Consider the following 23,003-nt stretch of genomic DNA (forward strand, 5'->3'; position numbering starts at 1 on the left):
CATTCCTGAAATTGCTTTTAAGAGAAGTTACTGACTTTATTAACTTTCAGTCACAGTGATCTCCATTTAGGGAAGTAAAACAAATAAAACCCCAAAATGAGTGCCAAATAATTTGGTATATCATAGGTTTTTATTGTTAAATAATTTGGTATGTTGTAGTTTATTAATTATTTCTCTCTGACTCAGTGTTTTGTACCCTTCCAATCTCATGGAGTATCATGCTGAATCCCTTTCAGGTATTCATTCATGCCTTTTGTTGTTCAGTCACTCTGTTATGTCCTACTATTTGCGACACCATGGACTACAGCATGCCAGGCTTCCCTGTCCTTCACCATCTCCTGAAGCTTGCTGAAACTCATGTTCATTGAGTCAGTGATGCCATCCAACCATCTTGTCCTCTGTTAACCCCTCCCAATCTCTCCCAGTGTCAGGGTCTTTCCCAGTGAATTGGCTCTTCACATCAGGTGGCCAAAGAATTGGAGCTTCAGCTTCAGCGTAAGTCCTTCCAATGAATATTCAGGACTGATTTACTTTAAGATGGACTGGTTGGATCTCTTTGCAGTCCAAGGGACTCTCAAGTCTTCCCCAACACCACAGTTCAAAAGCATCAGTTCTTTGGCACTCAGTCTTCTTTATGGTCCAACTCTTACATCTACGCGTGACTACTGGAAAAACCATAGTCTTGACTAGCCTTTGTTGGCAAAGTAATGTCTCTGCTTTTTAATAATACTCTGTCCATGTTTGTCATAACTTTTCTTCCAAGGAGCAAGCGTCCTTTAATTTCATGACTACAGTCATCATCTGCAGTGATTTTGGAGTCCAAGAAAATCAAGTCTCTCACTGTTTCCATTGTTTCTCCATCTATATGCCATGAAGTGATGGGACTGGATGCCATGACCTTATTTTTCTGATATTGAGTTTTAAGCCAGCTTTTTCACTCTCCTCTTTCAGCTTCATCAAGAGGCTCATTAGTTCCTCTTTGCTTTCTGCCATTAGGGTGGTGTCATCTGCGTATCTGAGATTATTGATATTTCTCCTGGCAATCTTGATTCCAGCTTGTGAGTCATCCAGCCTATCATTTCACATTTCATTCATACTTAAAAATCCCATTTAGCCAACCTGAAGTGTTATAGGCATTGAAAGTCAAAGGTATGAGAGATGTTTTGAAAGAGGACAAATGATGGGGAAACAGTATAAACAGTGTCAGACTTTATTTTTTTGGGCTCCAAAATCACTGCAGATGGTGACTGCAGCTATGAAATTAAAAGACGCTTACTCCTTGGAAGAAAATTTATGACCAGCCTAGATAGTATATTCAAAAGCAGAGACGTTACTTTGCCGACTAAGGTCCGTCTAGTCAAGGCTATGGTTTTTCCAGTGGTCATGCATGGATGTGAGAGTTGGACTGTGAAGAAGGCTGAGCGCTGAAGAATTGATGCGTTTGAACTGTGGTGTTGGTGAAGACTCTTGAGGGTCCCTTGGACTGCAAGGAGATCCAACCAGTCCATTCTGATGGAGATCAGCCCTGGGATTTCTTTGGAAGGAATGATGCTAAAGCTGAAACTCCAGTACTTTGGCCACCACATGCGAAGAGTTGACTCATTGGAAAAGACTCTGATGCTGAGAGGGATTGGGGGTAGGAGGAGAAGGGGATGACAGAGGATGAGATGGCTGGATGGTATCATGGACTCGATGGACCTGAGTCTGAGTGAACTCCGGGAGCTGGTGATGGACAGGGAGGCCTGGCGTGCTGCAATTCATGGGGTTGCAAAGAGTCGGACACAACTGAGCGACTGAACTGAACTGAACTTGAAAGAGGACAAGGTTGGGTATTTCTGTCACAGGAGCAACAATTTTCATTAGCTAGGTCCTTTCCATGATTTTTACAATGGAGGATATATTTTTTTCCCCAATGGTGTTCTTCAAAGTTGTAAAAGATACCACTTCAAAAAAAGAGGTCCCATGCTATCAAAGAGTCTTGGAAAATTCAATTTTAAACAAAGCTGCTTTTTAAACTAAAAGACTTCTCCCAATATTTTTATGCTAACAGGAATTCTGAATTTGTGGTTCAGTCTGTCATGCGATACCACTTTTAAAATACAATTGTCAAAACTATTGAAAAGCATACACTGAGTGAGGGGTTGGGAGACTACAGTTCTCATTCTAGATCTGTATGCCCTTGATGTTTCAATAATCTGAAGAGTTAGGAAACAGGCTAAATAATCACTAAAATCCTTATAGTTTTATTCCTCTAAAATTCAAAGAGTTTGAGAAGTTTCCAAAAGGGATTTGGAAACCAAGTGTTGATGAGGAGCTGGGGCAGAGGGTTTACTCTTAGTATGGTCTCATTTTCCATGGCTCCTCATCCTCAACCTTCTTATTCAACAAACAGTCATAACTCTGTTCTGTTTGTTATAAAATTTTTGCATTTAATTTCATTTCAAACTTATTGAAACCTCCTACTTATAGTGGTTTGGGGTTGGAGCCACAGACACCTAATTTGCAGGCACCAAGTGTACTTGCAGGCTTCAACAGGCTAAAAATATACCCACCCAAGTTTTGCAGTCATTTCCATTTTCTTAGCCAGAACCTTGAGACTTCAGTATCTAAAATTCAGACTGGAACTTTCACGTAAAAGATTAGTGATCACTTGTAAGTCTTATATATTCTAAGTTGAAATGAAAAGTATCAAAATAGTAATTGAAGGAGGAAGAGTAATTTCTAGAGAGAATATTTAATTATTTGGGAGTAATTCCTAGAGATTATTCTTGAAAAGATCATTTTTGTTAATTAAAATTCATAGCTATTCTGAGTAATAAATAAATTAAGCAAAGTGGACTGTTTGGAATCCAATAGGAAAGTGAAAGTGAAAGTCGCTCAGTCATGTCTAACTCTTTGTGACCCTATGGACTGTACAGCCCATGGAATTTTCCAGGCCAGAATACTGGAGTGGGTAGCCTTTCCTTTCTCCAGGGGATCTTCCCAACCCAGGGATCGAACCCAGGTTTCCTGAATTGCATGTGGATTCTTTACTAGCTGAGTCACAAGGGAAGAACATATAGCAAGCTGAACCACAACAGGAAGGTAGAAAATAGTAAACCTTTATTTATTAGATTTGAAAACTGTATTTTCTATCTGATTTCATAAACATTATAGGTCCATAATTTCATAATGGCATTTCAAATGTAAATCTTACATTAATAAATATCTAAAAAGTCAAACAACCAAATTCTATTAATAGAATAGGAACTCTAACTACTTCAGAGAATTTAAGAAAGTGTTTCATTTTTCCAAACCATATTTCCAAATTATCTAACTTGTTTGACTTTAAATCATTTACATTTTGCCTGAGAGGTTTAACTTTGAATAGATTTTTTGAGATAAGAAATTTGTATTGAAGTTTTTTATACCCTGCTCCTATTATTAACACCTTACATTAGTATGCTTTGTTTGTCACGATTTCTGAATTAGTGCTGAAACGTTTTTAACTAAACATCATACTTGAGTACTTTTTTTTTAACTTCATGTCCCCAATCCCTTCTTTTTATTTTTTCTGTTCTTGGGTCCTATCTAAGATACCACAGTGCCTTCAGCATTTATGGCTCCGTAGGCTCTCTTTTACTGTGGAAATATCTCATGTCCTCATTTTTGATGACTTTGCCACTGTCAAAGAGTACTGCTCAAGTATTTTGTAGAAAACCCCTCAATTGGAAATTGTCTGATATTTTTTCTTATGATTAGACTGAGATTATGGGTTTTTGGAGGAAGACAAAAGAGGTTAAGTGCTATTTTCATTAGATTACATCAAGGTTATGCAATGTCAACATGACATCACTATTGATGTTAACCTTGATCACCTGGCCGAGGTAGTTTTAGTCAACTTTCTCCACTAAAGAGCTATATCTCTCTCTTCCTTTCCAAAACTGCATTCTTTGAAAGAAGTCACTTTTGTATCACTCATACTTGAGGGTGAATATAATGGCTTTAGAAAATAATATAAAAGTAACATATAATGGTGACATATAGATTTATATAGCACTTTACAACTCATGAAGTAATTTTACTTACTATGATCTGTCACCAACTTCTTGTGGAAGAAATCATAGAAGTAAGAATAATTGATAAAACATTAAGGAGGTGCAGAAAAGGGATATTGATCCTTCTAGGAAAATCCATCGAATGACAGCTGGTTGGCTTTAGACTTCTTAGAATATTTCATTATTTTTCCTCTTATCTTGTATATTTTCCAACTGTCACTTAGAATTCATCCTTTGAATGTCTTGCCATCCTCCCAAAATCAATGCTACAAATGAAGACTCATCATATTTTCTGTCCTCTCCCTCTGCCACCTTAGCTACATCTCTTGCTGTCTTGCTCTTGCTTTTCTGTCTCTCTCTGTCTCTCTCTCTCTCTCTCTCACACACACACACACACACACCTTTGTTAAAATAACTTTTCATCAAAATGTTCCTGACTCTGCCAAAAGAACCACCCTTTCTTCTGTTATTGAGGCTGGATTCTATGAGATTCTATGGATTACTTGGAAGTAATTCTCTGATTTCACTTTGAAGTCATCAGTTTCCTTCAAAAATGTCATCCATTTCTACCCCTTTCTCTTTGGTTGTGAAACCTAAACCCTAGCTCCTCAGATCCTTCATACGCAGACCATTACAGTTTTTCCAGTTGTTCTCTGTTGACAATCATTCTACCTTGCTATGGTCAAAAATACTATTTTTTTTATTGTGGCATTTCCCTGTTCAAAATACTTAGTAATTCTGAATCTTAGCACATTGCTACATGTCTTCTGGATTTGACGTAGGAAACACGACCTAACATCCCACTCCTGTATGATAAGCATGTGAAAATCTAATCAGATTGAAATAATGGCCCTAAAAGTCTGTGGTTCTCCTCTCCTTAAATGCTCTCCTAATGTACCCACTCATTTATTCAGACTCTAGTGATTTTTTCAGAGAAGGCAACGGCGCCCCACTCCAGTCCTCTTGCCTGGAAAATCCCATGGATCGAGGAGCCTGGTAGGCTGCAGTCCATGGGGTCACACAGAGTTGGACACGACTGAAGTGACTTAGCAGCAGTGGCAGTGATTCTTCAAGGGTCAGTTTACATTCTATCCTTCATTGAAGTACATCTTAATAAAATCTTAGGTTCAAAGCAAGTTGAGGTTGATAGACAGTGGAGAGAATAAGCTAGTTCTCTTAAATTATTTGATGGCTTACAGTGAGGCAAAGTTTCTGCTTTTTCATTCCTTTGTATTCCCTATAACACACAGACTAATGATGGACATGTAATAGGTTGCACAATAAATGCTTCATGTTGATTGATTATGAAGTTTCTATTTCTTTTTAAGGAAGTAGTCGCTGAAACATGGCTGCCTTCCCCTTTGCATTTATCTGCCAGTGTTAAACATTAATTAGGCTATGTATTCCAGTTTTTCAAATATAACACTTATTGAAAAGAAAAAAAAAATCTTCCTAAAGTGTCTTCTCAAATTTTAACTACATTCTGCTGGCTATTTTCCAAACTTGAGGTATTTTTACCCCCTTTGGAAGCTTTCTATACAAAATGGATTTTTAAATTCTCTTTTAAAATTATATACTTACATAGCAATTATGGCTTTGTTGACAATATAAAAACTCTAACAAGGAGGAGGAGCTGAATAGAGAGCCAGTTTTTCCTTTACCAAAAATGGAAAAAATAATATTTGGAGGATTTATATTTGTTTGCCTCCTGTGGAAAATTTAGAGAATTATTTTTAAGGTCATATTAGAAACAGTTCCAAGTGAATGCAGTAAAGGCCTCCCTAGTGAGTTGGAGTGGTTTCCAAATCAATCCCATCAAAAGAAGATCTTACTTAGAAGCTTCAGAACAAACTCTCAAAATGCCTCTATCCTGTGCTTTCCAATAAGAGTGAAACAGAACAAATTAGAGAGCGAAAGTGGGTCTGGAGAGCTGTTTGCTAAACAGTAAAACAACTCAGGATACTGAACTGGAGAAAATAATTATTTTTATCCCCAAAGTTTGTTTCAGTAGTGGCTTTACATGAAAGTGTAATTACTTTAGGAAGTGCTTGGGGAGGGGCGTGGTGGTGAGTGAGTATGGGAGGCCTAAAACAGTGAATTAATTCAATCAGCAAGAGGGGAGAGGAACCTAGCCTAGTGACTCTATAGGGATACATCAGTGTCCATTCATTCAACTGTCAATATAACTGCTTCATCACGGCTGAAAGCCAGAATATCCACTTAAGTTATCAAAGACTGGGATAAGTTATTAAAGCCATGTGAAGAGAGGGTTTTGATATCTTTTAACAACTATATGAAATGAGTTTTCTTGAAGATACCTCATATTGTACTATCACATTGAAATCAGTGTTGTTTACAGAAAAAAGTATTTTGCTGTAAAGTTGTAATAAACCTGTCTCTCTCACCAATTATTATTTGCAACGAGTAATAAACCCATGCTTATTATAGGCAGACATGCCGCCTGACTTTACAAAAATGAAGTTCTAAAACAAGCAAAACTAGTAAATGTATAGATGCAACCACATACACATTATAAACTCAGTTTCTCTGGTCTTACTCTCTCCTTGTCCTTTTTTCCTTCCATTATTTATTTCTTTAATGACTGTTGCCTGTTTGGGAGCTGGCCAAGTTAAATGAAAGGTGCAGCCTTGGTTGGTGAGAGACCCTGAAGCCTGTTGAGATGTAGCAAGCTTACCTAACAAAGGAAAAGATTCGTGTGATTTATTGGATTGGCCAAAAAGTTTGTTTGGCTAACATCTTATGGGAAAACCTAAACAAACTTTTTGGCCCTGATACTATCTCCTGAGAATTTCTTTAGGTTTTCATCATTTAAGAAGCCAGATTAGACAGTTTTTAAGAACTAAAAATTTTGAATATTTGCTTTCAATTCAATGGCTCCATTTTTCTTGTTGGAAATGTATACTTCACAAGAAAGTGGAAGATGGTTTTAAACTTTTGCTCATTTAAAATATTTTTCTTTTTATCTCTCTCAAGGAAATAAAAATCATGAAATGGCATGGCACATTTTTATAAGTAGTCTTTCAAAGATCATAATGGGAAATATTCATAAATATTCTAGATAAAATGCACTAAATGTGCAAGCCAAGAAAAATGTGAAAAAAATCAAGCACTGACTAAACACAATAATCATGGAAAAATCTCAATCCTAAACAATAGGTAACTTGTTTTCTGCACTAAAAGTGCTTTCACATAAGTTATATTAATTGATCTCTGTTAATTCTTTCAACGAAATTAAATTTATCCTATACCACTGAGCTTAGTGAGGTCTGATTCTTGAGGGAATGGGACTAGCCAGGTGAAATAAAGGAAAATTGGAAAAGTGAGATATTGCTCCTGATTCCTGAATCATTGGTAAAATTTTCTTTTCTTTTTTGATATAATTTCTAGAGTCTCATGTCCAGTTCAGTTCAGTTGCTCAGTTGTGTCCAACTCTTTGTGACCTCATATACTGCAGCACACCAGCCTTCCTGGTCCATTACCAACTCCTGGAGCCTGCTCAAACCCATGTCCTTTGAGCCAGTGATGTCATCCAACCATCTCATCCTCTGTTGTCCCCTTCTCCTCCTGCCTTTAATCTTTCCCAGCTTCGGGGTCTTTTCCAATAAGTCTGTTCCTCACATCATGTGGCCAGAGTATTGGAGCTTCAGCTTCAGCATCAGTCCTTCCAATGAATATTCAGGGTTTATTTTCTTTAGGATTGGCTGATTCCTTTAGGAATGGCTCATGTCCAGGGACAAAGGAAATTGCTATTATTCAAGGATGAGATGATTGTAGACAATTCTAACTTACATACAGAAAAACTAGTAGAACCAATAATTGAGTTTTTCAATGGTTACAATACTAGTTCAATATACAAAAAAATCAACTATTTTTATATTTGCATCAAGCAATTGGAAATTGAAATTCAAAAATATTTTAAAAAGCATCAATAATATTTAAAGATAAGTTATATGGAGAATGCTCTTTCTCTCTCTGTATACATATGTGTATATATATATATATATATATGTATATATATATATACACACACACACACACATACACATATGCATACACAATAAAATTTATATTATATTCCTGACAGGAATTGCAAAGAGCTAAACTGATGCAGAGATATGCTATGTTCATGCATTGAGGTTATACTTATATATATGTTATGTAAGTTTTATATATGTTACATTATTATAATCATTTGAAATGTAAATAATTAAAACTTTAAAAGCAATTCTTAGTTGATGGATCATCCAAAACCAAAGGTGGGCCAGATTTGACCCATAAGCCATTATTTGCTGACCTCTGTTATACATATCATAATTAGCATATGCACAATAATACAGGGCCATGTGTTACTTATTTAGTATATATTAGTAAAATGAGCAAGTTAAGATATATGTTTTATGTCCAAACCTACTTTTAAGTGTAAGAAACTTAAGCTGAAAATTATCATATGTTTTTTACACTGAAATTTAATATCAGTTGAAGTGTAAGAGTATGTTTATTATTGGAAAAATAAAATGATTAACTAATGATAAAAGTGATTAATTTTGTGTACAAATCAATTAGGAATTTTACATGGTCAATCAGTAAAAGATTAACTGGATAACATTTCAAAGCTTTCCAACCAGAAATATTGATAATATTTTAAAATCTAAAGCAGACTGCTAGAGATTTATATCCTAATTCTAATCTTACATAATTGTGCTTTGTAAGCGGACAAGGCTGGTCCTGAACCCAAGTTTAACTGCTTGATGGCCAATAAACAAGAAACAAATGTGGGTGGAAAAGAAAAGGTTGCTTTAGTCAGGAGGGCAGAAACCCAGGAAGATGGTGGACAAATGTCCTAACACCATCCCCAAGACGCCAGTTAGGAGACAAAGGTTTTAAAGACAGTGTGAGGGAGGGGGCTGTGGTGTGCATGATCGGCTTGTGTAGAATTCTCAGATTGGTTGGCATCAAGGTGAAATTTTGGACCTCATCAACCTTCTGGTTTCAGCTGCCCTGGGATCTATGTGTTTACAATCAGCAATTTTCATCTGATGAGGGTCTGCTTCCTGTAAAAACAATTTAAAAGATGTGTTTCAGACCTTTATCTGTATCTTTCAGGGAATTGGGAATTTGATGACTACTATGTGACTGGTTTACAGTCTAAATTATTACCAGTTTCCAGGGCCAACCTCCATTCTTTTCCTACATCTTTAAATTTCCTGATTCATTAACTCTTCAGTCAGCTCTTTGGGAACTTGAAAAGCTTGGGAAATGAAAGCTTTTTAACAAACAGCAGGCAGATGGAGGACATGGTGGAGGATTTGTTCCTGGAAGACTCCACAGGGTCCTGATTGGTTATGATTCTTCCTTTCCTTTGATCCTACTCAGTCTTGAAGAGGACAGGTATGGAATAGGAAAGGGAATGCAATTTTGGATAGACAGGTTAATCATATCTTGGCAACAGAACTCAGTTCGGGGGACTTGGTTTCAGTTTTATAAAAAGTAATATTAAAAAGTAATCTGTATAAATTGTACTTAATCTTTATTATTCTTTTCCAATGATACCATGAGTGTTCCTAGCAGAAAAAATATTCTTTTAAACTTTCCTATCATTTAAACATAAATGAAAAGCAATATAATTAGCTCAAAATTTCATAAGGGGAAAACAAGTCTTCAAGATAACATTTAATAAAAAATTTTCTATTTAGGCATCTTTGATCTAAGACTGATAAAGAATTTAAAGAGTAAAGAAGAGAGTTGTTACAGGTAAATGAATTATTCAAAGCAGTTTTTGTTCTCATCAATCAAACTTCAAGACAATAGACTTTACAAGAATGCTTTCAGAAGTTAATTCCTTATAGCTTTCAAGTATAGTGACTAAAACTTGAATGAAATTTTGAAATAATTTCTATGGCCATTTTTAATAAACAGGAAGGATTTTAGAGATCTATTCATGGTATCAATTCTAGATACAGTGTTACTTCTAGAATATTATTAATGAAAAACTTATTCATGAATTATATGCTACTGTGCACCTGAAGACTGGTGATATTAGTAATTTAACAGTTTCATGTACATTGCATAGTTGAGCATTTCAAAATGATAAGAAATCATCTTTAACTCTGACAGCTCTGTGGGTAATGATGAATTAAATCTTGCTTCTACTAGACTAGCTTGCTGAGAGAGTTCTTGGTCCAAACAAATAGAAACATTGTGAATTTACCTGAAAAATATCTGTGGAAGGGAAAATTTTTAAAAATTTCATGCAATTTCATTGACAACTGAACAAAATTGATGAATATTGTGAATGATTACAAGCATATGATGTTTTAGCCCCATCCTAAAGTTGTTTGTTCAGGAAGTAGTGATAGGACTATGCAATGGAATGGAATTGTAAGCCACATGCCAAAAGATCATGGGCCCTTTTTAATCATTATTCAGTCAGGAACAAACTATATGATGTAAAAAACAAAAAAACAAACAAAAACACGACAATCTGGAACCAGTTTGTCATGTATTTATATATGATGTTTATGTACTACTATGACAAGTGAAAAGTCTTCAGTTCAGTTCAGTTCAGTCACTCAGTCGTGTCCGAGTCTTTGCGACCCCATGAACTGCAGCACACGAGGCCTCCCTGTCCATCACCAACTCCCAGAGTTCACTCAGACTCACGTCCATCGAGTCAGTGATGCCATCCAGCCATCTCATCCTCTGTCGTCCCCTTCTTCTCCTGCCCACAATCCCTCCCAGCATCAGAGTCTTTTCCAATGAGTCAACGTTGTTCCAGTGTACCAGCTTTGAGTGCCCTGTTTCATGCATTGAACTTGGATTGGTCATCTATTTCACATACTGTTTTCTCAAATCATCCTACCCTCACGTTCTCCCACAGAGTCCAGAAGTCTGTTCTTTATATCTGTGTCTCTTTTGCTGTCTTGTGTATAGGGTCATTGTTACCATGTTTCTAAACTCCATGTGCTATGCTGTGCTAATTTGCTTCAGTCATGTCTGACACTGTGCAACCCCATGGACTGTAGCCCACCGGGCTTCTCTGTTCATGGGATTCTCCAGGCAAGAATACTGGAGTGGGTTGCCATTTCCTTCTCCATATATATGTGTTAATATACTGTATTGGTGTTTTTCTTTCTGACTCACTTCACCCTGTATAATAGGCTCCAGTTTCATCCACCTCATTAGAACTGATTCAAATGTGTTACTTTTAATAGCTGAGTAATAATCTGGTGTGTATATGTACCACAGCTTTCTCATCCATTTGTCTGCTGATGGATACCTAGGTTGTTTCCATGTCCTGGCTACTGAAAACAGTGCTGTGATAACCATTGGGGTACACATGCCTCTTTCGATTCTGGTTTCCTTGGTGGTATGCCCAGAAGTGGGATTGCTGGGTTGTGTGGCAGTTCTATTTCCAGTTTTTAAAGGATCTCCATACTGTTCTCCATAGTGGCTGTACTAGTTTGCATTCCCGCCAACAGTGTAAGAGGGTTCCGCATCCTCTCCAGCATTTATTGTTTGTAGACTTTTTGATAGCAACCATTCTGACTGGGGTGAGATGGTACTTCATTGTGTTTTTGATTTGCATTTCTCTGATAATGAGTGATGTTGAGCATCTTTTCATGTGTTTGTTAGCCATCTGTATGTCTTCCTTGGAGAAATATCTGTTTAGCTCTTTGGCCCAGTTTTTGATTGGGTCATTTATTTTTCTGGAATTGAGCTGCAGGAGCTGTTTGTATATTTTTCAGATTAATTCTTTGTCAGTTGCTTCATTTGTTATTATTTTCTCCCATTCTGAAGGCTGTCTTTTCACCTTGCTTATAGTTTCCTTCATTGTGCAAAAGCTTTTAAGTTTAATTAGGTCCCATTTGTTTATTTTGCTTTTATTTCCATTGCTGTAGGAGGTGCATCATAGAGGATCTTGTTGTGATTTATGTCAGAGAGTGTTTTGCCTTTGTTTTCCTCTAGGAGTTTTATAGTTTCTGGTTTTACATTTAGATTGTTAATCCATTTTGAGTTTATTTTTGTGTACGGTGTTAGAAAGTGTTTCATTCTTTTACAAGTGGTTGACCAGTTTTGCCAGCACCACTTGTTAAAGAGATTGTCTTTTCTCCATTGGATATTCTTGCCTCCTTTGTCAAAGATAAGGTGTCCATATGTGCACAGATTTATCTCTGAACTTTCTATTTTGTTCCATTGATCTATATTTCTGTCTTTGTGCCAGTACCATAACTGTGTTGATGACTGTAGCTTTGTAGTATAGTCTGAAGTCAGGAGGTTGATTCTTCCAGTTCCATTCTTCTTTCTCAAGATTGCTTTGGCTATTCAAAGTTTTTTGTATTTCCATAAAAATTGTGAAATTATTTGTTTAGTTCTCTAAAAAATACCATTGGTAGTTTAACAGGGATTGCATTGAATCTATAGATTGCTTTAGGTGGTATGTTCATTTTCACTATATTGATTCTTCCAATCCATGAACATGCTATATTTCTCCATGTATCTGTGACATCTTTGATTTCTTTCATTAATGTTTTATAGTTTTCTATATATAGGTCTTTTGTTTCTTTAGGTAGATTTATTCCTAAGTATTTTATTCTATCACAATGGTGAATGAAATTTTTTCCTGAATTTCTCTTTTTGTTTTCTCATTGTTAGTGTATAGGAATTCAATTTCTGTGTATTAATTTTATGTCCTGCAACTTTACTATATTCATTGACTAGGTCTAGTAATTTTCTGGTGGTGTGTTTAGGGTTTCCAGAGGAAACACTGGAGAGTTGTACTTCTTTTCCAATCTGGATTCCTTTTATTTCTTTTTCTTCTCTGATTGCTGTGGCTAAAACTTCCAAAACTATGTTGAATTGTAGTGGTGAGAGTGGGCACCCTTGTCTTGTTCCTGACTTTAGGGGAAATGTTTTCATTTATTTGCCATTGAAAGTAATGTTTGCTGTGGGTTTATCATATATGGCTTTTATTGTTGAGGTATGTTCCTTCTATGCCTGCTTTCTGGAGTGTTTTTATCATAAATGAGCATTGAATTTTGTCAAAGGCTTTATCTGCATCTATTGAGATAATCATATGGTTTTTTTAACAAATATAAATTTATTTATTTCAATTGGAGGTTAATTACTTTACAATATTGTATTGGTTTGCCATACATCAACATGAATCCACCACAGGTATACACGTGCTCCCCATCCTGAACCCTCCTCCCCCCTCCCTCCCTGTACCATCCCTCTGGGTCGTCCCAGTGCACCAGCCCCAAGCATCCAGTGTCATGCATGGAACCTGGACTGGTGTTTCATTTCATATATGATATTATACATGTTTCAATTCCATTCTCCCAAATCACCACACCCTCTCCCTCTCCCACAGGATTTTGGAATCATATGGTTTTTATCTTTCAGTTTGTTAATGTGGTGTATCACATTGATTGATTTGTGAATACTGAAGAATCCTTGCCTCCCTGGGATAAAGCCCATTTGGTCATGATGTATGATCTTATTGACATGTTGTTGGATTCTGTTTGCTGGAATTTTGTTGAGAATTTTTGCATCCATGTTTGTCAGTGATATTGACCTGTAGTTTTCTTTCTTTCTTTTTGTGGCATCTTTGTCTAGTTTTGGTATTAGAGTGATGGTGGCCTCATAATACGAGTTTGGGAGTTTAGACTTCTGTGTTGTCTGTTGTGATTTCTCCATTTTCATTTCTAATTTTGTTGATTTAATTCTTTTCCCTTTTTTTCTAGATGAGTCTGGCTAATGCTGTGTCTATTTTATTTATCTTCTCAAAGAACCAGCTTCTGGTTTTGTTGATTTTTGCTATAGTCTCCTTTGTTTCTTTTTTCACTTATTTCTGCCCTGATTTTATGATTTCTTTCCTTCTACTAACCGTGGGGGCTTCATTTCTTCTTTTTCTAGTTATTTTAGGTATAAAATTAGGTGATTTATTTGATTTTTCTCTTGTTTCTTGCAGTAAGCTTGTATTGTTATGAAAGTTCCCCTTAGCAGTGCTTTTACTGAATCCCAAAGGTTTGGGGTTGTTGTGTTTTAATTTTCATTCATTTCTATGCATATTTTGATTTCCTTTTTTATTTCTTCCATGATTTGTTGGTTATTCAGAAGTGTGTTGTTTAGCCTCCATTTGTTTGCATTTTTAATAGTTTTTTTTTTTCCTGTAGTTGGCATCTAATCTTACTATATTGTGATCAGAAAATATGCTTGAAATGATTTCAGTTTTTTTGAATTTATCAAGGCTAAATTTATGGCCCAGGATGTGATCCATCCTGGAGAATGTTCTGTGTGCACTTGAGAAAAAAGTGAAATTCATTGTTTTGGGGTGAAATGTCCTACAGATATCAATTAGGTCTCACTGGTCCATTGTATCATTTAAAGTTTGTGTTTCCTTGCTAATTTTCTGTTTGGTTGATCTATCCATAGGTGTGAGAGGGGTATTAAAATCTCCCACTATTATTGTGTTACTGTTAATTTCCCCTTTCATACTTGTTAGAATTTGCCTTATGTTTGGAGGTGCTCCTATGTTGGGTCCATTATATTTCTAACTGTCATATCTTCTTCTTGGGTTGATCCTTTGATCATCATGTAGTGTCCTTCTTTGTCTCTTTTTACAGCATGTATTTCAAAGTCTACTTTATCTGATATGAGTATTGCTACTCCTGCTTTCTTTTGGCCTCCATTTGCATGAAATATCTTTTTCCAGCCCTTCACTTTCAGTCTGTATGTGTCCCTTGTTTTGAGGTGGGTCTCTTGTAGACAGCATTTTTGTATCCATTTAGCTAGTCTTTGTTTTTTGGTTGGGGGATTGAACACATTTATGTTTAAGGTAAGATGATCCTGTTGCTACTTATTTTATTGTTTTGGGTTCAAGTTTATAAACCTTTTCTGTGTTTCCTGTCTGGAGAAGATCCTTTAGTATTTGTTGAAGAGCTGGTTTGGTAGTGCTGAATTCTCTGAGATTTTGCTTGTTTGTAAAGCTTTTGATTTCTCCTTCATATTTGAATGAGATCCTTGCTGGGTATAGTAATCTGGATTGTAGGTTTTTTTCCTTCATCACTTTAAGTATGTCCTGCCATTCATTTCTGGCCTGAAGAGTTTCTGTTGAAAGATCAGCTTTTATCCTTATGGGGATCCCCTTGTGTGTTATTTGTTACTTTTCCCTTGCTGCTTTAATTTTTTTTTTAATTTTTTTTAATTTATTTTTTTTTAATTTTAAGATCTTTAATTCTTACATGTGTTCCCTAATATTTTCTCTTTGTGGCTGATCTTCATTGGTTTGATTAATGGGTGTCTATTATCAATTTTGGGTGTTTCACCTTGGGTCTATCCTGTTTGCGACTCTCTGGGTTTCTTGGGCTTGGGTGGTTATTTCCTTCCCCATTTTGGGTAATTTTTCAACTATTATCTCCTCAAGCATTTTCTCATGGCCTTTCTTTTTGTTTTCTTCTTCTGGGACTCCTATGATTTGAATGTTGTGTGTTCAACATTGTCCCAAATATCTCTGAGGTTGTCCTCATTTCTTTTAACTCTTTTTCCCTCTCTGCTTCATTTATTTCCACCATTCTATATTCCACCTCACTTATCCTATCTTCTTCCTCAGTTATTGTACTGTTGGTTCCTTCCAGAGTGCTTTTGATCTCAGTTATTGCATTATTCATATTGGTTGACTCTTTATTTCTTCTAGGTCCTTGTAAAACATTTCTTGGATCTTCTCAATCCTTGTCTCTTATCTATTCATCTGTAACTCCATTTTGTTTTCAAGATTTTGGATCATCTTTACTATCATTATTCTGAATTCTTTTTCAGGTAGATTACTTATCTCCTCCTCTTTTGTTTGGTTTGGTGGGAACTTATTATGTTCCCTTACCTGTTGAATATTTCTCTGCCTTTTAATTTTGTTTAGATTGCTGTGTTTTCAGTGCCCTGTCTGTAGGTTGGAAGTTTGTGGTTCCTCTTTATTGTGAAGGTTCCTCTTTACTGTGAAAGTTCCTCACTGTGGGTGGTGTTGGACAAGTGACTTGTCAAGATTTCCTGGTTAGGGGAGCTTGTCTGTGTTCTCATGAGTGGAGCTGGATCTCTTCTGTCTGTAGTGCAAGGAAGTGTCCAGTAGTGAGTTTTTTGGTGTCTGTGGGTTTGGTATGGCTTTGGGCAGCCTCTCTTTTAATGCTCAGGGCTATACCTGCTTTGCTGGAGAATTAGCATAGTATGTCTTGCTTTGGAACTTGTTGGCTCTTGGGTGGAGCTTGGTTTCAGTATAAGTATGGAGGCTTTTTGATGAGGTCTTGTCTATTAATGTTCCCTGGAATCAGGAGTTCTCTGATGTTCTCAAGTTTTAGAGTTAAGTCTCCTGCCTCTGGCTTTCAGTCTTATTCTTACAGTAGCTTCAAGACTTCTTCATCCATACAGCACAGATGATAAAACATCTAGGTTTATGGTGAAACAATTTTCCACAGCGAGGGACACCCAGAGAGTTTCACAGAGTTACATGGAGAAGAGAAGAGGGAGAAGGGAGATAGAGGTTACCAGGAGGAAAAGAGGGGTGAGTCACAAGGGGAAATAGCTATCTAGCCAGTAATCAATGCCCTAAGTGTTCTCCATGGCATGGAACACCCAGAGAGATTCACAGTGTTAAGTAGAGAATAGAAAGGTGAGGGAGGAGATAGAGGTGACTTGGGGGAGAGAAGGGAGAGTCAAAAGAGGAGAGAGCAATCAAGCCAGTAATCACACCCCTAAATGAAAATGGATACTGAAGATCAGATTCTTAAAAGTACAAAATTGATAACAAATACCCCAAATACCAAAGATTAAAAATCTAGAGTAGAGGTTAGACTCTCAAAAATATGATATTAAAAATACAAAATGAAATAAATCACAAAAATTATTAAAAATATAGATATGAAATTTGATTTAAAAATAGTGTTTCTTTTTGCAAGGTAATAGGTTATAAAAATGAAAATTAAAGGAGTAATAAAGAACTTAAAAAAATTAAAATGTGATAGTAGTAAAAATGTATCTAGGCATTTCTCTGGACCTGCTGTGGGCAGTGTGGGGTCAGTTCAATTTCAGATAGTTCCTAGTTCCAGCTTGTACTTGTTCTCAAGGTCTATCAGCCCCCTCCAATGCTTAGTCAATCTTAACTACAGGGTTTTAATCTATTGCACTTGTCACTTCCAGAGCAGTTCCCTCCTCTTTGTTTATTTTTGCTTACTCTGTTTCCAGGTCTCTTTAGTGTCTAATTTCCTCTGTCACAAGGGAGTGAAGATGGTCACTTATTTAAGTTCACTTGTTAAGTTGTGTGGTAGGGAAGGAGAAACACTACAAACAAATATTGCTGGCATGTGTGGGGAGTTCTGGTAGTGTATGGGCCACAGTGGGTTTGCTCCAGCTCACAGCAGCATGTGCTTTCTAACTGTACACTGCTCAGGTTCCAGGGTACTCTGCAGGGCACTCTCCAACATGCACTTCCCAAGTCTAAGCTGCTCAGGTTCAGGTTCTTGGGTATTCTTCAAGGGCACAGACTTGGTTGGGCCTGCGTTTGTGCCCTTCCCAGGTTGGAGCAGCTCAGGCAACCAGATGTTTGGCAAGCACACTGTCCCTGGTGGGCTGTGCATGTCTTAATCATTTCCCTGGTCCTGGCAACTTGGTTTCCCAGGTGCGCCATGAGAGCACCATCTCAGGTGTGCTGTGTGTCTCCTCTGGGGAGCTGATCTCAGGCTTTGACCCTCCTCAGTTCAGTACAGTTCAGTTGCTCAGTCGTGTCTGACTCTTTGTGACCCCATGAATCACAGCATGCCAGGCCTCCCTGTCCATCACCAACTCCCAGAGTTCACTCAAACTTACATCCATCGAGTTGGTGATGCCATCCAGCCATCTCATCCTCTGTCGTCCCCTTCTCTGCCTGCCCCCAATCCCTCCCAGCATCAGTCTTTTCCCATGAGTCAACTCTTCGCATAAGGTGGACAAAGTACTGGAGTTTCAGCTTTTTAGCATCATTCCTTCTAAAGATATCCCAGGGCTGATATCCTTTAGAATGGACTGGTTGGATCTCCTTGCAGTCCAAGGGACTCTCAAGAGTCTTCTCCAACTCTACAGTTCAAAAGCATCAAGTCTTTGGCGCTCAGCTTTCTTCACAGTCCAACTCTCACATCCATACATGACCACTGGAAAAACCATAACCTTGACTAGATGGACCTTTGTTGGCAAAGTAATGTATTTGCTTTTCAATATGCTATCTAGGTTGGTCATAAATTTCCTTCCAAGGAGTAAGCGTCTTTTAATTTCATGGCTGCAGTCACCATCTTCAGTAATTTTGGAGCCCCCCAAAATGAAGTCAGCCACTGTTTTCACTGTTTCCCCATCTATTTCCCATGAAGTGATGGGACCAGATGCCATGATCTTTGTTTTCTGAATGTTGAGCTTTAAGCCAACCTTTTTCACTCTCTTATTTCACTTTCATCCAGAGGCTTTTTAGTTCCTCTTCAATTTTGCCACGAGGGTGGTATCATCTGCATATCTGAGGTTACTGATATTTCTCCCAGCAATCTTGATTCCAACTTGTGCTTCTTCCAGCCCAGCATTTCTCATGATGTACTCTGCATAGAAGTTAAATAAGCAGGGTGACAATATACAGCCTTGACGTACTCCTTTTCCTATTTGGAACCAGTCTGTTGTTCCATGTCCAGTTCTAACTGTTGCTTCCTGACTTGCATACAGGTTTCTCAAGAGGCAGGTCAGGTGGTTTGGGATTCCCATCTCTCAGAATTTTCCACAATTTATTGTGATCCACACAGTCAAAGGCTTTGGCATAGTCAATAAAGCAGAAATAGATTATTTTCTGGAACTCTTGCTTTTTCCATGATCCAGCGGATGTTGACAATTTGATCTCTGGTTCCTCTGCCTTTTCTAAGACCAGCTTGAACATCTGGAAGTTCACGGTTCACACATTGATGAAGCCTGGCTTGGAGAATTTTGGGCATTTCTTTACTAGCATGTGAGATGAGTGCAATTGTGCGGTAGTTTGAGCATTCTTTGGCACTGCTTTCTTTGGGATTGGAATGAAAACTAACCTTTTGCAGTCCTGTGGCCACTGCTGAGTTTTCCAAATGTGCTGGCATATTGAGTGCAGCACTTTCACAGCATCATCTTTCAGAATTTGAAATAGCTCAACTGGAATTCCATCACCTCCACTAGCTTTGTAGTGATGCTTCCTAAGGCCCATTTGACTTCACATTCCAGGATGTCTGGCTCTAGGTGAGTGATCATACCATCATGATTATCTTGGTCATGAAGATCTTTTTTGCACAGTTCTTCTGTGTATTCTTGCCATCTCTTCTTAATATCTTCTGCTTCTGTAAGGTCCATACCACTTCTGTCCTTTATTGAGCCCATCCTTGCATGAAATGTTCCCTTGGTATCTCTAATTTTCTTGAAGAGATCTCTAGTCTTTCCCATTCTGTTGTTTTCCTCTATTTCTTTGCATTGATGGCTGAGGAAGGCTTTCTTAGCTCTTCTTGCTATTCTTTGGAACTCTGCATTCAGATGCTTATATCTTTCCTTTTCTCCTTGGCTTTTCACTTCTCTTCTTTTCACAGCTATTTGTAAGGCCTCCCCAGACAGCCTTTTGCTTTTTTGCATTTCTTTTCCATGGGGATGGTCTTGATCCCTGTCTCCTGTAGAATGTCACAAACCTCAGTCCATAGTTCATCAGGCACTCTATCTATCAGATGTAGTCCCTTAAATCTATTCCTCAGTTCTACTGTATAATCATAAGGGATTTGATTTAGATCATATGTGAATGGTCTAGTGGCCCTCCTGGCAGAAGTCAACTCTCAGGATCCCAGGAAGACGTGGTTAGCAACTGGGAGCCTCCTCACAGTTCGGTGGAAGATGTTGGTCTCTGGGGCCAAGATTGTAGCAGCCCCTTGCCTTCTGGCTCTGGCTGTCCCATGCCTGCCTCTCTGCCTCTGGTGCTGGAGGTGGGGGGTGGGTGTGCTCTACGTGCCAGCTAGCTCTCCTTTGGTATTTTGCTTTGTAGAGCCTTTCATGTGAAAGCTCTCTCTCTCTCTCTCTCTCTCTCTCTCTCTCTCTTTTTTTTCCTCTCTGGTGATCCCACAGTTTGGGTTGCTATCTCATGTTAGCTCCCTCAGATTGTCCTCAAGGCATTCAGGCCCAGTACTTACCCTGAGTGCCAATTATGCCACCCGCACCTTCCTGTCCATCCTCTGGTCACTCGTAGTGGATGCAAGCATCTGGACTACTTCTCCACTGGCAGTTGTGGTTAGGCACCTATTCTCTGGGTTTTTTTTCCCCCTCCTGGTTATGTTGCCCTCTGAGATTCCAAAACTCCCCACAGACCTGCCTGCGATAGGGTTTTCTTCTGTTTGGAAACTTTACGACTCCCTCCCCAGGATGGGTCTCCGTCCCTAACTCTTTTGTCTCTCTTTTCATCTTTTATGTTTTGTCCTACCTCCTTTCCAAGAGAGTGGGCTGCATTTCTGGGTGCCTGGTGTCCTCCGCCAGCACTCAAAAATTGTTTTGTGGAAACTGCTCAGCATTCAAATGATCTTTTGATGAATTTGTGGGAGAGAAAGTGGTCTCCCCATCCTATTCCTGTGCCATCTTGGGACCGCCCTAGTAGTTCTATTTTTACTTTTTTGAGCTATCCTTACTCTGTTTTCCACAGTGGCTGCACCAACTTACATTCCCACCAACAATACACAAGGGTTTCCTTTTATTCACATTCTGCCCAGCATTTGTTATTTGTGTTCTTTTGATGACAGCCATTCTGATAGGTGTGAGGTGATACCTCATTGTGGTTTTGATTTGTATTTCTCTGATGACTAATGATATTGAGCATCTTTTCATATGCCTGTTGGCCATCTGTGTAGTCTTTCAGAAAATGTGTGTTTAGAACTTCTGTTCATTTTTAAATTGGGTTGTTTGTTTGATATTGAGTTGTGGGAGCTGTTTATCTAGGTTGGATATTAACCCCTTATTGATCATATCATTTACAAATATTTTGTATAGTAAGTTATCATTTTGTTAGTGTTTTTGTTGTTGTTGTACAAAAGCTCTTAAGATTAATTAGGTCCCCTATGTTTATTTTTGTCTATATTTCCTTTACATTAGGAGACAGATTCAAAAAAATATGATTTATGTCAAAGAAGGTTCTACCTATGTTTTCTTCTAGCAGTCCTATGGTTTCCTCTCTTATTTTAAGTCTTTAACCTATTCGGGTTTATTTTTGTATAAGGTGTTGTGCATGCTCAGTTGCTTCAGTCGTGTCTGACTCTTTGTGACTCTATGGACTGTAGCCTGCTAAGTTCCTCTCTCCCTGGGCTTCTCCAGGCAAGAATACTGGAGTGGGCTGCCATACCCTCCTCCAGGGGATCTTCCTGACCCAGAGATCAAACCTGTATCTCCTATGTCTCCTGCATTGCAGGCAGATTCTTTATCCACTGAGCCACTTGGGAAGCCCTATATGGTATTCAGTTCATTTCAGTTAAGTTCAGTTGCTCAATTGTGTCTGACTCTTTGTGACCCCATGAATTGCAGCACGCCAGGCCTCCCTGTCCATCACCAACTCCCAGAGTTCAATTAGAGATGCTCTAATTTAATTCTTTCACATATAGCTGTCCAGTTTTCCCAGCACCATTTATTGAGGAGACTGCCTTTTCTCCATTATGTATTCTTGTCTCCTTCATTGTAGGTTAATTGATCATAAGTGTGTGGTTTTATTTCTGGGCTTTCTATCCTGTTTCATTGATCCATGAATCTGTGTATGTGCCAGCACCATACTGTTTTGATTGCTGTAGCTTTTATTATAATCTGAAGTAAGGGAGTGTGATATCTCCAGTTCTCATCTTCTTTATCAAGACTGTGTTGGCTTCAGGGTCTTTTGTGTTTTCATACATATTTTAAAATTATTTGTTCTGGTTCTATGAAAAATGTCCTTGGTATTTTGATAAGAATTGCATTGCATCTGAATATTGCCTTGGGCAGCATGGTCATTTTAAGAATATTGATTATACTAATTCATTAATATGGTGTATCTTTCCATCTGTTTTCATAGTCTTCAATTCCTTTGTTCAATGTCTTACAGTTTTCCAAGTATAGGTCTTTTATCTCCTTAGGTAGGTTTATTCCTAGGTATTTTATTCTTTTTGATGTAATGATAAATGAGATTATATTTTTAAATTCCACTTTCAGTTATTTCATTGTTTCATTGTAGAAATACAACAGCTTTCTGTATATTAATTTTGTACCCTACAATTTTACCAAATTCATTGATGAGCTCTAACAGTTATCTGGTAACATCTTCAGGATTCTTTTCAATTAAATTTATTGAAATATTATTGATTTACAATGTGTTAGTTTCAGATGTATAGGAAAATGATTCATTCATATATATATATGATGATATATATATATCCCTGATATATATAATGATATATATATATATCCCTGATAGAGGGGGAAAAAGGGACAGATATAAGAAATACTGGAATTAATAAGGGCTGAAAACTCCCCATATTTGGTAAGAGATACATCTATATATTCAAGAAGCTGTATGAATCTAATATAGGATAAACCAAAAATACAACATAATTAGCTTTTGACTAAAACAGACAATAAAAATCTTAAAAGCCGTCAGCTAGAAAGGATACCTTACACAGAGGGGAAAATAATTCAAGTTACAGAGGATTAATCATCAGAAACTGTGGCTATCAGAAGGAACTGACATAACATTTTTGAGTGCTGAAATAAAGGAATTGGCATCCCTGAATCCTATACCCTTCAAAATAATCCTCTGGCATAAAGGGGATATCAAGGCATTATTAGATAGGGAAAAATTAAGAGAATTTGTTTCTAGAAGACAACCTAAAAACTGACCAAATTAAATTTTCCAAATAGAATAAAAATGTTTAAAAAAAA

The sequence above is a fragment of the Capricornis sumatraensis genome, chromosome 1 (genome assembly GCF_032405125.1).
Source record: "Capricornis sumatraensis isolate serow.1 chromosome 1, serow.2, whole genome shotgun sequence".
Classification (NCBI taxonomy): Eukaryota; Metazoa; Chordata; class Mammalia; order Artiodactyla; family Bovidae; genus Capricornis; species Capricornis sumatraensis.